General features: G+C 39.2%; 1 protein-coding gene across 1 annotated transcript in view; it reads right to left on the bottom strand.

Annotated features, from left to right (window-relative positions):
• Positions 1 to 5,138: 5,138 nt before the first annotated feature.
• Positions 5,139 to 17,660, bottom strand: part of mrm2 (mitochondrial rRNA methyltransferase 2) — a 45,604-nt gene continuing 33,082 nt past the window's right edge. The window contains exon 3 of the transcript XR_009656804.1: positions 5,139 to 5,172. The gene's annotated coding sequence lies outside the window, so the exon portion shown is untranslated. The remainder of the gene's footprint in view (positions 5,173 to 17,660) is intronic.

Genomic DNA, 17,660 nt, shown 5'->3' with positions numbered 1-17,660 from the left:
TAGATCAGATGACTGGAGCAAACCAGTGATGGAAAAAGGAAAAAAAAACCCAGTACATTTCATATTAGTATTATTCCCCATGAGCACAATTGCCAGATTTTGCATATAATCAGGCTTATGGAGTAACAAAATACATGGAACTGTGTTATGTAACTGGGATACAAACAAGGTCACTGTATTCCGCTGAAATTACAGAAAAAAGATGTAAAAACATCAGTTAAAAATAAAGAAAGACATACAATACTCCCGGGCGCCACGGTGGTGTAGTGGTTAGCACTGACGCCTCACAGCAGGAAGATCCTGGGTTCGAGCCCAGTGGCCGACAGGGGCCTTTCTGTGTGGAGTTTGCATGTTCTCCCCGTGTCCGTGTGGGTTTCCTCCGGGTGCTCCGGTTTCCCCCACAGTCCAAAGACATGCAGGTTAGACTAATTGGTGGCTCTAAATTGACTGTACTGTAGGTGGGAATGTGAGTGTGAATGGTGGTTTTGTCTTTGTGTCAGCCCTGCAATGACCTAGCGACTTGTCCAGGGTGTACCCCGCCTCTTGCCCATAGTCAGCTGGGATAGGCTCCAGCTTGCCTGCGACCCTGTAGAACAGGATAAGTGGCTACAGATAATGGATGGATACAATACTACTATGCACACATGCGCACATTACCTCATTTCACAAGTCTCACAACCACTCTGGTCTTGAATGAAAAAAGTAAATCTAAAAAAACTCTAAAAGTAACAGAAAGTAATCACTTTAACGTTGTGATATTCAGTTTAAGTTACTGAATACACTGTTAACATGGAATTAGCAATTGTACAGGAATACATTTTTAAGTAACCCTCCCAACCCTGTTTATAATGGCTTTGTAGTGCAGATACTGCAAACTACAAATATACACCATTGCTCACATTCCCAAAAAGACTCAAAAAGAATAAAAATAAGAAAAATGTTTTCTTCTATGCTCAGAAATGTTTCCCTACTTCCAAGTTTTTCAAGTTGTAGCTTGGTGGGAAATTTTTGAAACCTGGCAACCCTGCCAATGAGTTTTGGAAAGCTGACCTTTAAAGTTGTACATTAAAATAAATACCTTGCATTCAAGTGACTTTTTTTGCGTTGTCCTGAAACATCACAGTCCCAATGCCTAATTAACACTTAGCATTAAAAATCCTGAATACACCTACTGTTTTAATCAGTATTTATATTAATTTAGGAAAGGACACATCATCTGTTTTATATATATATATATATATATATATATATATATATATATATATATATATATATATATATATATATATATATACACACACAACCCCGATTCCAAAAAAGTTCGGACAAAGTAAAAATTGTAAATAAAAACGGAATGCAATAATTTACAAATCTCAAAAACTGATATTGTATTCACAATAGAACATAGACAACATATCAAATGTCGAAAGTGAGACATTTTGAAATTTCATGCCAAATATTGGCTCATTTGAAATTTCATGACAGCAACACATCTCAAAAAAGTTGGGACAGGGGCAATAAGAGGCTGGAAAAGTTAAGGTACAAAAAAGGAACAGCTGGAGGACCAAATTGCAACTCATTAGGTCAATTGGCAATAGGTCATTAACATGACTGGGTATAAAAAGAGCATCTTGGAGTGGCAGCGGCTCTCAGAAGTAAAGATGGGAAGAGGATCACCAATCCCCCTAATTCTGCGCCGACAAATAGTGGAGCAATATCAGAAAGGAGTTCGACAGTGTAAAACTGCAAAGAGTTTGAACATATCATCATCTACAGTGCATAATATCATCAAAAGATTCAGAGAATCTGGAAGAATCTCTGTGCTTAAGGGTCAAGGCCGGAAAACCATACTGGGTGACCGTGATCTTCAGGCCCTTAGACGGCACTGCATCACATACTGGCATGCTTCTGTATTGGAAATCACAAAATGGGCTCAGGAATATTTCCAGAGAACATTATCTGTGAACACAATTCACCGTGCCATCCGCCGTTGCCAGCTAAAACTCTATAGTTCAAAGAAGAAGCCGTATCTAAACATGATCTAGAAGCGCAGACATTTTCTCTGGGCCAAGGCTCATTTAAAATGGACTGTGGCAAAGTGGAAAACTGTTCTGTGGTCAGACGAATCAAAATTTGAAGTTCTTTATGGAAATCAGGGACGCCGTGTCATTCGGACTAAAGAGGAGAAGGACAACCCAAGTTGTTATCAGCGCTCAGTTCAGAAGCCTGCATCTCTGATGGTATGGGGTTGCATTAGTGCGTGTGGCATGGGCAGCTTACACATCTGGAAAGACACCATCAACGCTGAAAGGAATATCCAGGTTCTAGAGCAACATATGCTCCCATCCAGACGATGTCTCTTTCAGGGAAGACCTTGCATTTTCCAACATGACAATGCCAAACCACATACTGCATCAATTACAGCATCATGGCTGCATAGAAGAAGGGTCCGGGTACTGAACTGGCCAGCCTACAGTCCAGATCTTTCACCCATAGAAAACATTTGGCGCATCATAAAACGGAAGATACGACAAAAAAGTCCTAAGACAGTTGAGCAACTAGAATCCTACATTAGACAAGAATGGGTTAACATTCCTATCCCTAAACTTGAGCAACTTGTCTCCTCAGTCCCCAGACGTTTACAGACTGTTGTAAAGAGAAAAGGGGATGTCTCACAGTGGTAAACATGGCCTTGTCCCAACTTTTTTGAGATGTGTTGTTGTCATGAAATTTAAAATCACCTAATTTTTCTCTTTAAATGATACATTTTCTCAGTTTAAACATTTGATATGTCATCTATGTTCTATTCTGAATAAAATATGGAATTTTGAAACTTCCACATCATTGCATTCCGTTTTTATTTACAATTTGTACTTTGTCCCAACTTTTTTGGAATCGGGGTTTTATATATATATATATCAATTGATATATATAGTGTATGTATAACATACATACATATATAATACACACACACACACAGTACTGTACAAAAGTCTTAGGCACCATAAAACTTTGTCACAGATTACTGTTTTATGACTTCTACATTATCGAGTCAGTACAAAAACATTTTAGAGTCCAAACATTTGTTTTCCAGCACAAAATTAAATGTTACAGAAAAAAAAGTTTGTATCTGAGCAACACATTCCATAAAAGACCACATTTCAGATTAAAAAAGAAAAAACATAAGGCTACTGGGTTTTGGTGCAAAATGAAGAAGCGAGTGTGACAGTCAAAGTGTCCAGAACAACTGTGGCTGGTTCTGTAAGATGCTCAGTAAAACCTACAGCTCATTTCCTTATCAAACTGCACACTGTACCTAAGACTTTTTTCTTTTTTTTTTTAAGTAAAGGGTCGTCTCACACCAAATACTGACTTTGTTTCATTTATGGGAAATTCCACCGAATGGGTGGCATTTGCTTGTTGTACCACTCCCAAATTAAACTTAATTTGTTATATCTTTTCAACACTGATTATAATAACACACATATTTAACTATTCAAAATGTGTATTGGTCAACCTCAGGCTACGTTACAAGGTTTGGAAGTCAAAGATGGCTGCATTTTTTTCAGTCCTGTCACCAAAACTCTGAAAGTAACAGGACTGAGTTTTTAGCCTAGGATTAGCTAATACATGGAATTAAGCCACATGGTGTCATCACTAATAGCATGACCACACTTAGCACATTCTAGTGATTTACCAAAAATCTGTATTTTTAAAATAAACAAATATCATCTAAGAAATAATTTAAGTAACAGGACAGTATATTGACATTGACCTTATCAGTCAAAGTTAAAAAATCATCAAATATACAGAAAAGTAAATGAGAGAACTAACTTTTGGTCTTCCCATAGCCTTCAGAAGACACAACTGATGTAACTTCCTGTTGAGCATGTGATTTATGGAATGTTCCAAATTTGTCAGATGGGGTAATATGTTTGGGTAACAGGACTGAGTGAAAACCCAGGGACACGACTAAAATGTGTATGTTAACTAAGATATTGTGGATTTCTTATGAAAAAATATATTTAAACCATGGGTAGGATATGGAGTCACACAACAGTGCAAAAGAAATACTGTTTCTGAAGGATTTTAATCATATTTCATAGTTAAGTATAAAGTTAGATCAAATCAAATCAAGTTTATTTGTATAGCGCTTTTAACAATAAACATTGTCGCAAAGCAGCTTTACAGAATTTGAATGACTTAAAACATGAGCTTATTTTATCCCTAATCTATCCCCAATGAGCAAGCCTGTGGCGACAGTGGCAAGGAAAAACTCCCTCAGACGACATGAGGAAGAAACCTCGAGAGGAACCAGACTCAAAAGGGAACCCATCCTCATTTGGGCAACAACAGACAACCTGACTATAATATTAACAGTTTTAACAGGTATAACCCTCAACTGTCCTCATAGGGCCGTCCTTCACAGGAGCGGTGTGATAAAACTCTGACCAGACACAGGGCACCAGGATGGATCAAGCAGGTCCGAGGGGCAGAAGAGGCCAGCATCTCAATCCCAGGATCAACATGTAACTCAGAGGGACAGATTGGGGGGGGGAAGAGAGAGAGAAAGAAAACACAGGTTGTTAGGTATGCCCTAAAAATGACAAGTATTAAATCTGTGTGGTAGACTCGCAGAGACGAGAGTCTTTACATCAGGCATAACACACAACAATGGCATGTTAATATGGTAAAAAATATCATGACCTGCTCTGGCTGGATGCTTGATAGAGTTAGAGTGCGGGGACAGGTAACACATGCTATTTTTCAGTGTTTTAGGTAGTTTTTATTAATCCTTACAATTATACATCTTAAATTTGAAATCAGATCAATGTGCAGGACATTCTGCATAATAAGGAAATGTATTTTAAAGTACATTTTTATGTGCATTTATACATATAATTTTCTAGGGACGGAAATGGCACCGATTCGGTGGAATGGCTCTTATTATGGCTTATTGCTGTTTATAGTATTTTTTTTTTAATGTTTAAACATTTCATTATTTTAAGCCATTTTTGGTCTACAGCATTTCTTTATATGTACCTAAGACTTTTGCACAGTTAACCATCCATCCAAATATATCAGCTGAGCTTACCATGACTTCCATTTCCAGTTCTGTCCAAAATCGAACATGGATCATGTACTTCCTCAGTCATTTCTTTTTACTTTCTCCTGTTTGAGAAATTGAGAAAATGCGCAGCCATTTTGTAAGGACAATATATTCATTGTGAAGCTTTAATGCATGAAAAAACAAGGTCTTACCTTGAAGTAATAAGTATCATTTCAATTTTTTGAGCTGTTTTTTCATTCATGAGGCTGGAAGACTCATATCACACTTGATTACCTTGGACATGTGCAGTTGTGACAAGCACATTGTCACATGTACAGGGTCAGTGGGAACATCATGGTGAAGCCTCCTCATGATAAAGTGCCTCTGATTGAAAATGTTTATTGTGACTCTGAAAATGAATGTCTATGGAAAGATGAATATTCAAATTCATACTCTCTTTCACCTCCTGAACTTCTGGAAAAGGCTTCCTGCTTGTGTAGAGATACAGCTCCCAGAACAGTGTCTTAATAATATTGGCTAAGTCACCTGTTGATTTCTGTATCTATTTCTAGATAATGCTTACAGTGGTGCTTGAAAGTTTGTGAACCCTTTAGAATTTTCTATATTTCTGCATAAATATGACCTAAAACATCATCAGATTTTCACACAAGTCTGAAAAGTAGATAAAGAGAACCCAGTTAAACAAATGAGACAAAAATATTATACTTGGTCATTTATTTATTGAGGAAAATGATCCAACATTCTATATCTGTGAGTGGCAAAAGTATGTGAACCTCTAGGATTAGCAGTTAATTTGAAGGTGAAATTAGTCAGGCATTTTCAATCAATGGGATGACAATCAGGTGTGAGTGGGCACCCTGTTTAATTTAAAGAACAGAGATCTATCAAATTCTGATCTTCACAACACATGTTTGTGGAAGTGTATCATGGCATGAACAAAAGAGATGTCTGAGGACCTCAGAAAAAGCATTGTTGACGCTCATCAGGCTGGAAAAGGTTACAAAACCATCTCTAAAGAGTTTGGACTCCACCAATCCACAGTCACACAGATTGTGTACAAATGGAGGAAATTCAAGACCATTGTTACCCTCCCCAGGAGTGGTCGACCAACAAAGATCACTCCAAGAGCAAGGCGTGTAATAGTTGGCGAGGGCACAAAGGACCCCAGGGTAACGTCTAAGCAACTGAAGGCCTCTCTCACATTGGCTAATATTAATGAGTTCATGAGTCCACCATCAGGAGAACACTGAACAACAATGGTGTGCATGGCAGGGTTGCAAGGAGAAAGCCACTGCTCTCCAAAAAGAACATTGCTGCTCATCTGCAGTTTGCTAAAGATCACGTGGACAAGCCAGAAGGCTATTGGAAAAATGTTTTGTGGAAGGATGAGACCAAAGAAGAACATTTTGGTTTAAATCAGAAGCACTATGTTTGGAGAAAGGAAAAACACTGTATTCCAGCATAAGAACCTTATCCAATCTGTGAAACATGGTGGTGGTAGTATCATGGTTTGGGCCTGTTTTGCTGCATCTGGGCCAGGACAGCTTGCCATCATTGATGGAACAATGAATTCTGAATTATGAATTATACCAGTGAATTCTACAGGAAAATGTTAGGACATCTGTCCATGAACTAAGGTGGGTCATGCTGCAAGACAACAACCCTAAGCACACAAGTTGTTCTACCAAAGACTGGTTAAAAAAGAATAAAGTTAATGTTTTGGAATGGTCAAGTCAAAGTCCTGACCCTTAATCCAATTGAAATGTTGTGGAAGGTCCTGAAGCAAGCAGTTCATGTGCGGAAACCCACCAACATCCCAGAGTTGAAGCTGTTCTGTACGGAGGAATGGGCTAAAATTCCTCCAAGCCGGTGTGCAGGACTGATCAACAGTTACCGGAAACGTTTAGTTGCAGTTATTGCTGCACAAGGGGGTCACACCAGATACTGAAAGCAAAGGTTCACATACAGTTTGGTCCATAAATATTTGGACAGAGACAACATTTTTCTAATTTTGGTTCTGCACATTACCACAATGAATTTTGAACAAAACAATTCAGATGCAGTTGAAGTTCAGACTTTCAGCTTTAATTCAGCGGATTGAACAAAATGATTGCATAAAAATGTGAGGAACTAAAAGCATTTTTAAACACAATCCCTTCATTTCAGGGGCTCAAAAGTAATTGGACAAATTAAATAATTCTAAATAAAATGTTCATTTCTAATACTTGGTTGAAAACCCTTTGTTGGCAATGACTGCCTGAAGTCTTGAACTCATGGACATCACCAGACGCTGTGTTTCCTCCTTTTTAATGCTCTGTCAGGCCTTTACTGCAGCGGTTTTCAGTTGCTGTTTGTTTTTGGGCCTTTCTGCCTGAAATTTAGTCTTTAACAAGTGAAATGCATGCTCAATTGGGTTGAGATCAGGTGACTGACTTGGCCATTCCAGAATATTCCACTTCTTTGCTTTAATAAACTCCTGGGTTGCTTTGGCTTTATATTTTGGGTCATTGTCCATCTGTATTATGAAACACCAATTATTATTTGGCTGCATTTGAGCACATAGTATGTCTCTGAATACCTCAGAATTCATCTGGCTGCTTCTGTCCTGTGTCACATCAATAAACACTAGTGACTCAGTGCCACTGGCAGCCATGCATGCCCAAGCCATCACACTGCCTCCGCCGTGTTTTACAGATGATGTGGTATGCTTTGGATCATGAGCTGTACCACACCTTCGCCATACTTTTTTCTTTCCATCATTCTGGTAGAGGTTGATCTTGGTTTCATCTGTCCAAAGAATGTTCTTCCAGAACTGTGCTGGCTTTTTTAGATGTTTTTTAGCAAAGTCCAATCTAGCCTTTTTATTCTTGAGGCTTATGAGTGGCTTGCACCATGCCGTGAACCGTCTGTATTTACTTTCATGCAGTCTTCTCTTTATGGTAGATTTGGATATTGATACGCCTACCTCCTGGAGAGTGTTGTTCACTTGGTTGGCTGTTGTGAAGGGGTTTCTCTTCACCATGGAAATTATTCGGCGATCATCCACTACTGTTGTCTTCTGTGAGTGTCCAGGTCTTTTTGCATTGATGAGTTCACCAGTGCTTTCTTTCTTTCTCAGGATGTACCAAACTGTAGATTTTGCCACTCCTAATATTGTAGCAATTTCTCGGATGGGTTTTTTTCTTTTTTCGCAGCTTAAGGATGGCTTGTTTCACCTGCATGGAGAGCTCCTTTGACTGCATGTTTTCTTCACAGCAAAATCTTTCAAATGCAAGCACCACACCTCAAATCAACTCCAGGCCTTTTATCTGCTTAATTGAGAATGACATAATGAAGGAATTGCCCACACCTGCCCATGAAATAGCCTTTGAGTCAATTGTCCAATTACTTTTGGTCCCTTTAAAAACAGGGTGGCACATGTTAAGGAGCTGAAACTCCTAAACCCTTCATCCAATTTTAATGTGGATACCCTCAAATGAAAGCTGAAAGTCTGGACTTTATGTCCATGTCCATTATATAACTACAACTTGAATATATTTCAGTAAACAGGTAAAAAAAAAACACAATTTGTGTCAGTGTCCAAATATATATGGACCTAACTGTACTTTTGCCACTCACAGTTATGTAATATTGGATCATTTTCCTCAATAAATAAATGACCAAGTATAATATTTTTGTCTCATTTGTTTAACTGGGTTCTCTTTATCTACTTTGAGGACTTGTGTGAAAATCTGATGATGTTTTAGGTCATATCTATGCAGAAATATAGAAAATTCTAAAGGGTTCACAAGCTTTCAAGCACCACTGTAATTGTTCCAGAAATGTCCATCTTTCACGACATGATTGAAGCTTCCATCTTGAAAGGACTCTGGACAGGTTAGTGCTTCAGTTCTTAATTTTAAATACAATGATTGGTCAAGGGCAGCACGGTAGTGTAGTGATTAGCACTGTCTCCTCACAGCAAGAAGGTTCTGGGTTCAAGCCCGGCTGATGGGAGCCTTTCTATGTGGAGTTTGCATGTTCTCCCCATGTTTGCATGGGTTAACCTCTGGTTTCCCACACAGTCCAAAGACATGTAGGTTAGGCTAATTCTCATCTCATCTCATCTCATTATCTCTAGCCGCTTTATCCTTCTACAGGGTCGCAGGCAAGCTGGAGCCTATCCCAGCTGACTACGGGCGAAAGGCGGGGTACACCCTGGACAAGTCGCCAGGTCATCACAGGGCTGACACATAGACACAGACAACCATTCATACTCACATTCACACCTATGGTCAATTTAGAGTCACCAGTTAACCTAACCTGCATGTCTTTGGACTGTGGGGGAAACCGGAGCACCCGGAGGAAACCCACGCGGACACGGGGAGAACATGCAAACTCCACACAGAAAGGCCCTCGCCGGCCCTGGGGCTCGAACCCAGGACCTTCTTGCTGTGAGGCGACAGCGCTAACCACTACACCACCGTGCCGCCCAGGTTAGGCTAATTGGTGGCTCTAAATTGACTGTAGGTGTGAATGTGAGTGTGAATGGTTGTTTGTCTCTATTACCCCTTTTCCACCAAATCAGTTCCAGGGCTGGTTCGGGGCCAGTGCTTGTGCTGGTTCACAACTCGTTCAACTTGCGAGCCAGCTGAGAACCAGTTTGCTTTTCCATAGCTCGGGGTGCTAAGGGGAGCCACGTCATTACGTCGCTGTATACGTCAGTTACGTCGCTGCATTTGCATAAACCTTGGCGCGAACATCGAAGCAACAACAACACGGAGAAGCAGCAGCAGCAACAACAACAACAACAATGGATGACTTCGCGTTTGTACAGCTGCTGCTTCTTGTTGCTTAAAAATGGCAACCTTTCGCGGTCTTGTTATTGTTGTCGGTCTTAACAACTCTCCCCCCCGCTGGCGTAAGCGGTTCTTTCCTCTGGCCCAGCAAAGAGTTGGTGCTAGCCTGGAACTGTTTTTTTCTGGCCCCAGAGCCAGTTCTTTGTCAGTGGAAACAGAAAACCCGGTTCCAAACTAAGCACTGGCCCCGAACCAGCCCTGGAACTGCTTTGGTAGAAAAGGGGCATATGTGTCAGCTCTGTGGTGATCTGATGACTTGTCCAGGGTGTACCCCGCCTTTCACCCATAGTCACCTGGAATAGGCTCCAGCTTGCCCGTGACCCTGCACAGGATAAGCGGTTACAGATAATGGGTCAAGATTGTTAAATTTCTGTGCTCAGGGGCTACGTGGATTAACTTCTCTGAGTGAATAAATATATCCATGCATTATCTATAACACTTATACATCAGGGTCATAAGTAAGCTTGATCCAATGCAAGCTGACATTCAGCAAGACACAGGGTTTACCCTATCTATTACAGGGCTAATACAGAAATGAACAACCACTCAAACTCATGGGCAATTTAGAGTAGCCAGTTGACCACATCTGCATGTCTTTGGACTGTTGGAGGAAACCGAAGAACCAGGAGGAAACCCACTCAAGTATGAGGAGAACATGCAACTCTCATTCACACAGAAACTCATTCAGCTGTGAGGCAACAATGCTACACCACCATGCTGCCTTTTGGGAATATGTACAAATTTTAAAAAATAATTTAAAAAAAGGTGTGAATGAATGCACTCGAAAGACTTGTCCTGGTCCGTGAACTTGGTTGAACCTTCTTTGCGTGTTGCATTTCATGCTCACGACTGCCAACTATTCCATTATTACTGAATGGACATTTAATGAACTTGCTATCTATGCACTTGGCTCAGTTTCTCTAATGAATCTGAAACATGTTTTGTTGTTGTTGTTGCTGCTGCTTTTTCTTCTAATGGTATTTAGATTACAAAGATTCCACCCTGGTCATTTTGACCTGAGAATAACAAGGTGAAGAAAAAGTACAAAAGACTGCTGAACATAATTAAACAAATATTAAATCACAATATGACCTGGCGACTTGTCCAGGGTGTACCCCGCCTTTCGCCCGTAGTCAGCTGGGATAGGCTCCAGCTTGCCTGAGACCCTGTAGAAGGATAAAGCGGCTAGAGATAATGAGATGAGATGAGATGAGATGAGATGAGATGAGATGAGATGAGATATGAGATGAGATTAAATCACAATGTCCATTTTTTTACACACATCATCATACCCAAGCTGGCATTTTCCTAAAAATATTTATAATGCTATTTGTTGAGACAAGAATAAGATGGTAAAAAAAGATAAACACTGGGTTAATGGGACATGCATTATTGTCCAGACTGAAAATAGACAGAAGGAGAAAAAAAGTTGCAGAAAGCTATGCAATCTCTGTGGTATCATGCCTGTGCATAACTTTTCATTTTATTTGTCACGAAAAATGTCTCCTCAGTCTGCAACCAGCTTCATTCAGAACACGTGCATGATGTGGTGGATTGTAGAAAGTATACTAATCTCTGGTTTGCAGCCCCACTGCAAATAAATGTGCATTCATCACTGAGAGTGTGCAGGTGTCCATCTATTAGTAGCTTCTGGGGCGGGGGGACTTTATTTGTAGCACAGTGAGAGCGCTGGGTTCTGCCACAGTGCTGTATAAGCATCTCTGCCAGCAATCCATCAGAAAATTTGAGGCATGTCAACTGTACTTTAGTGCAACTAATTGCAGAAGCGAAATTTTATTTCCTTTCAGTCTGTTTGGTTTATTAAAAAAAAGATTCATAAAATTAAAAGGCCGCTCTTACATTTACATAATTAAATTTGAAGGAGAATTCACTGGTCTCAGCAAACAGTTTGCTCCCCTCATTCCATTTATTCATTTGGCAGACATTTTGAGCTCCTCAAATCACTCCCCCCCCCCCCCCCCCCCCCACCTCCAATCAACTGAGGCTGAGACAGGATACAATCCAAGAATAAACAGTTAGGGGGTTTTGCGCTGGTGGTCTTTCAAGCTTCAGTGAACTTAGACGTAAAATTTTTCAAGCTTCAGTGGCAAATCAGATTACCACTGCACCACCACTATCTTTATTTACTTAATTAAATACAAGCCAACAAGTGTCTTGATAAATATTAATCTCAAAACACACCATCTCCCATTGAATACTCTTAGAAGATACACTATATGGTTAAAGGTTTGTGGACACCTGACCATCACACCTCCACTACAGTATATGTCAGGGGTGGGCAATTATTTTTTCCATGGGGCCACATGAGAAACAGAAAATTTAGTGGAGGGCCGGACCAAAAGGCTGAACTAAATTCTGCATAATATTAATTGTATTTCTTTATCTCATCTCATCTCATTATCTCTAGCCGCTTTATCCTTCTACAGGGTCGCAGGTGTATTTCTTTATATAAAGCAGTAAATAACATTGTTTTTACAAGCTGCTAAGACTGGTAAGAGTATGGAAAAAACGAGGTTGCCTTATAAAAAATGTCATTTATTCAATCAAACTTCCCAAAACAATGGTTAACAAAATGTGAATGTTTGTACCATTTTTTTTTCAGTCACATTCACCCCAAAACACAATAAAGACATCACAATATTGTCTTTCTACTCCACATATCAAGCAAGATACATCATATTATAATAATGATGCTGTGTCGATTCGGTGTAGGTATCAGATCTACAGATCGGCTCGGGCTCCAGCGCCTGCTGGTGACGTCACACTATGTGATTGGCTGGACCGTTTGAAGGATGACGTACAAGTTTGTGGTTGGTCTGGACAAATTACGGAAGTAGTTATTGCGGGATTAGGTTTCGTGGGATTTCATGTCGTGTTCATGTCGCGCACACTGTGTTTTTGTTGAACACAACTTCAAAATAAAAGCAATGCACATTCAGTCCATGCATGAGGTAAAATTAGAAAATATGTTTATTTTGTAATTTCTAATTAACCTTACGCGGGCCGGTCAGAATGAACCAAAGGGCCGGATGCGGCCCGCGGGCCGTAAAATGCCCAGGTCTGGTATATGTGGTTCTTCTCCAAACTGTTGCCACAAAGTTGGAAGTATAGAATTGTATAGAATGTCTTTGTATGCTGTAGTATTACAATTTCCCTTCTTTGGAACTACAAGGCCCAAACCTGTTTCAGCACGACAATGCTCCTGTGCACAAAGCAAGCTCTGTGAAGACATGGTTTGAGAAGGTTGGAGTCGAAGAACTCGAGCATCCTGTACAGAGCTCTGACCTCAACCCCACTGAATACCTTTGGGATGAACTGGAACACCAATTGCACCCCAGACCTCCTCAACCAACATCAGTGTCTGATCTTACTAATACTCTTGTGACTGAATGAACACAAATCTCCACAGCAAAGCTCTAAAATCCAGTAGAAAGTCTTCTCAGAAGAGTGGAGTTTATTATAACAGGAAAGAGGGAATAAGTCTGGAATGGGATGTTCAACAAGGACATATGAATGTGATGGACAGGTGTCCACAAACCTTTGGCCCCATTGTTTTGGGGGATTTTAACATAAACTGGCTGGATAAACAATGTAGAAAAAAACTTAAAGACTTGACACTTAAACATGATTTTCGTCAGATGGTTAAAAGCCCTACATGCATTACCAGACATACACAAACCTTGATAGATTTGATATTCTCAAACAAACCCGACAGAGTCATAAAGGCATACAATTTAGTCACTGGCCTATCTGATCACAACATGACATTAATTGCAATAAAACTCACTAAGAGACGGTTAGTTCATTTTGCAAATATTGATCATAAATCTGTGAGACTTGAGATATCTCACAGGAAGATGACTGAATTTGAGAATGAACTAAAAAATGCTAACTGGGATGAACTTAAACAATGCAAATGACTGCTGCAGTAAGCTAATGTCCAGCATTGGTTGCATTGTTAATAAGTTTATTACAAAATGTAAGAAACATCAAAGAAAAGTACAACTTCCATGGCTTAATGAAGATATTCGTCATCTGATGAAGGAAAGAGATTTTGCTCTGAAAACTTTCCTGAAGACTCAAAATGATACGGATATGAAACTCTTTAAAGGCCTGCGAAATAGAGTTGTAAAGGAACTGCGTACTTCAAAATCCCGCTACTATCTTCAAGTATTATCAGAGTCTAAAGGAAATGGTAACATCATTTGGAAGCAACTTCATAGCTTAATAAATCTAAAGGGTAAAGTCACCCAAAATAAATATAAACTTAAAATTGGGGACAATGTCGTCACTGATTATGGACAAGTTGCTAATGAATTTAACACTTTTTTTATTCAGTCTGTCAAAAACCTGACATTGAACTTTCCAAATAATCATTATAAAACTAATATAGACCTTGTTGAAGAGCATACTAACTTATTCCAGTTCAGGGAGGTTAGTCCATCTACTGTCCAAAAAGCTATTAATGATTTGAACACCATTTTCTCCAAGGATATATACAATTTAGACACTGCATTTCTTAAGCAATACAGTAGTATCTTAGTCCAACCCCTTACACATCTTATTAATGTTTCCATTAAAACTGGGCAATTCCCAGACAGATGGAAAAAAGCTCTTGTTACACCACTTTTTAAATCTGGAAATTCTGAAAAGATCAGTAATTACAGACCAATCAGCCTTCTTCCAGTCCTGTCTAAAGTTCTACAGAAGGTTGTCCTAGAGCAACTCCTACATCACCTGGAAGTAAATAATTTGTTACACCCTTCACAGTTTGGTTTTAGACACAAACACTCTACAGAAACAGCTATTTGCTTATTATCTGAAAATATCAAACAATCACTTGATAAAGGGAATATAGTTGGGGCTGTTTTTCTTGATTTGAAAAAAGCACTTGATACTGTAAGCTCTCTGAGGTGTGGGTGAAGCACAGAGGACGGCAGGACAAAGCTTCAGGTACGAAATAGGCTTTTATTGCCAGACTTTTCAGTATAACAAAAAGCGTTATTCTCATAAACACACACACACGCTGGGTTCTTGTCCCGGGAAGAGCTCCCCCTACTCTCCCTCTACCTCCTTAAATAGGGCGCGGTTACTGGGAAGACACACAAACACAGGTTAATTACCGTCAGGTGTAGTGATTCTGCCACTCACCTTCCCTGGCTCCGCCCTCCTATCACAAACCGGCGCTTGACCACGCCCCCGCTGCCACAGATACAGTGAATCATGACATTTTGATCTCCAAACTTTCAAAATTCAGTTTGTCTAAATGGACATTGTCTTGGTTTGAGTCCTATTTGAAGGGCCGCGAACAGTGTGTCACAATTAATAACATAAGATCTTTATCCTGCAAAATGGATACAGGAATCCCACAAGGGACTGTTTTAGGCCCTGTACTCTTTAGCCTGTACATCAACGACCTGCCAGACATATGTCCAGATATAGGCCTTCAAATGTATACTGATGATACAGTGGTGTATGCATCTGGTAACACCCATGACTCTGCATCAGACAAGCTAAATACAAATTTAACTAAAGTATCAACATGGCTTGAATCTTCCTGTCTAACACTAAAAAGACCAATTCAATTTGCTTTTCAATTAAGAAAAAAGCTATAACCAAATCTTTGAATGTATATATTAAAGATGAATTTATTGAACAAGCACCAGAGGTTAAATACCTGGAAATAATTCTAGACAGTCAGCTAAATTTTAAAACTCACATTAAAAAAATCTGTAAAACCGTTAAAGCTAATTTAGGTTGTTTTAAGCTGATCAGAAACTGTCTGACCTTTAATTGTGCTCTACTCTTCGTGAACTCTATGTTACTTTCACACATGTCATATGGTGCTACTACTTGGTCCCAAGCAAATCAAACAACCATTAAAGCAATAGAGAGTCTTTATAATCAAGGCTTAAAAGTTTTGGACAAAAAACAGATAAGGTACCATCATTGCAAAATTTTAAACAAGCATAAGATCCTTAGTTTTGCTAATTTTATTGTTTTTCATTCTGTAAAATTAGTTTTTAAATGTCTAAACAATCTTGCTCCTTTGCCCCTTGCTAGACTCATAATAAGATCACAGAGCAGATCCACTAGAGCAGTGTCAAGTGGCAACTGTAGAATTCCATTCTGCAAAACATCCTTTGCTCAGTCAGCCTTTTCAGTCAAAGGTCCAAAACTTTGGAATTCTCTACCTGATTATTTGAAATCGCTTTCAAGCTTCACTAATTTAAAAAAAAAATTACAAAGTCTTGGTTAATTCAACAACAATCATGTAGTCATAGATAGTCTTTTTTTACATTTTATAATGGATTGTTGTTACCAGAATTTTTTTCCCCCTCATTTTAAAAGCCCTCCTAGGGACAAGTGTTGAAAATTAGCGTTTGCTATAAACACTACAATACAAGCATGGGATAGGCTGTTCTCTTATATGTGTACTGTTTTGTCTATGTATATTGTATCTGTCCCTATCAAATAAACCAAAAGAAAAAATATAGTGTAAATACTTCAAATCAAAATGTGCACATCAAATGAAAGAGCTGCTGGATTCAATCTGAAATTAGGACTGTATTCATTTTTAATGTCATCAAAAAATGAAATATTCAGTGTGATCTTAACATCAAAGAGAAAAATTGTGTGGCCACCAAAAACGAATAGTAAATTTAGTCAGTCCCCAAAAAAAGAGTCAGTTGACACTGAAATGCAAACTTTGTTAAGAAAGAGTTAAGAAAGGAGAAAAGAGATTGAACACCGTTATCACACCACTGCAGTGACAGATGCTGCGTCAGTACATTTCATTTCAAGTTTAAGTGATCTCTGTATGACATGTTACAAAGGCATACAAGTCCACGGATAATTTGGTTTTACATTTCTGGTTCATGGGATAATCACATGTCAAAAACTTCCGTTTCGCGGCTAATCAAATTCCCAACAACAATATTAGGTTTACAGTAACTGAAGGGTATCTGTTTATTCATGCAAAGTGTATTAAGCTATAATCTGGGTAGTTACAGTGGGGCTTGAAAGTTTGTGAACCCTTTAGGATTTTCTATATTTCTGCATAAATATGACCTAAAACAACATCAGATTTTCACACAAGTCCTAAAAGTAGATAAAGAGAACCCAGTTAAACAAATGAAATAAAAATATTATACTTGGTCATTTATTTATTGAGGAAAATGATCCAATATTACATATCTGTGAGTGGCAAAAGTACACGAACCTCTGGGATTAGCAGTTAATTTGAAGGTGAAATTAGAGTCAGGCGTTTTCAATCAATGGGATGACAATCAGGTGTGAGTGGGCACCCTGTTTTATTTAAAGAACAGGGATCTATCAAAGTCTGATCTTTACAACACGTTTGCAGAAGTGTATCATGGCACGAACAAAGGAGATTTCTGAGGATCTCAGAAAAAGCGTTGTTGATGCTCATCAGGCTGGAAAAGGTTACAAAACCATCTCTAAAGAGTTTGGACTCCACCAATCCACAGTCAGACAGATTGTGTACAAATGGAGGAAATTCAAGACCGTTGTTACCCTCCCCAGGAGTGGTCGACCAACAAAGATCACTCCAAGAGCAAGGCGTGTAATAGTTGGCGAGGGCACAAAGGACCCCAGGGTAACTTCTAAGCAACCGAAGGCCTCTCTCACATTGGCTAATGTTAATGAGTTCATGAATCCACCATCAGAAGAACACTGAACAACAATGGTGTGCATGGCAGGGTTGCAAG

Source organism: Neoarius graeffei, chromosome 16, assembly GCF_027579695.1.
Source record: "Neoarius graeffei isolate fNeoGra1 chromosome 16, fNeoGra1.pri, whole genome shotgun sequence".
NCBI lineage: Eukaryota > Metazoa > Chordata > Actinopteri > Siluriformes > Ariidae > Neoarius > Neoarius graeffei.
The sequence above is the reverse complement of the archived record's forward strand: the minus strand, read 5'-3'. Positions and strand labels throughout refer to the sequence as shown.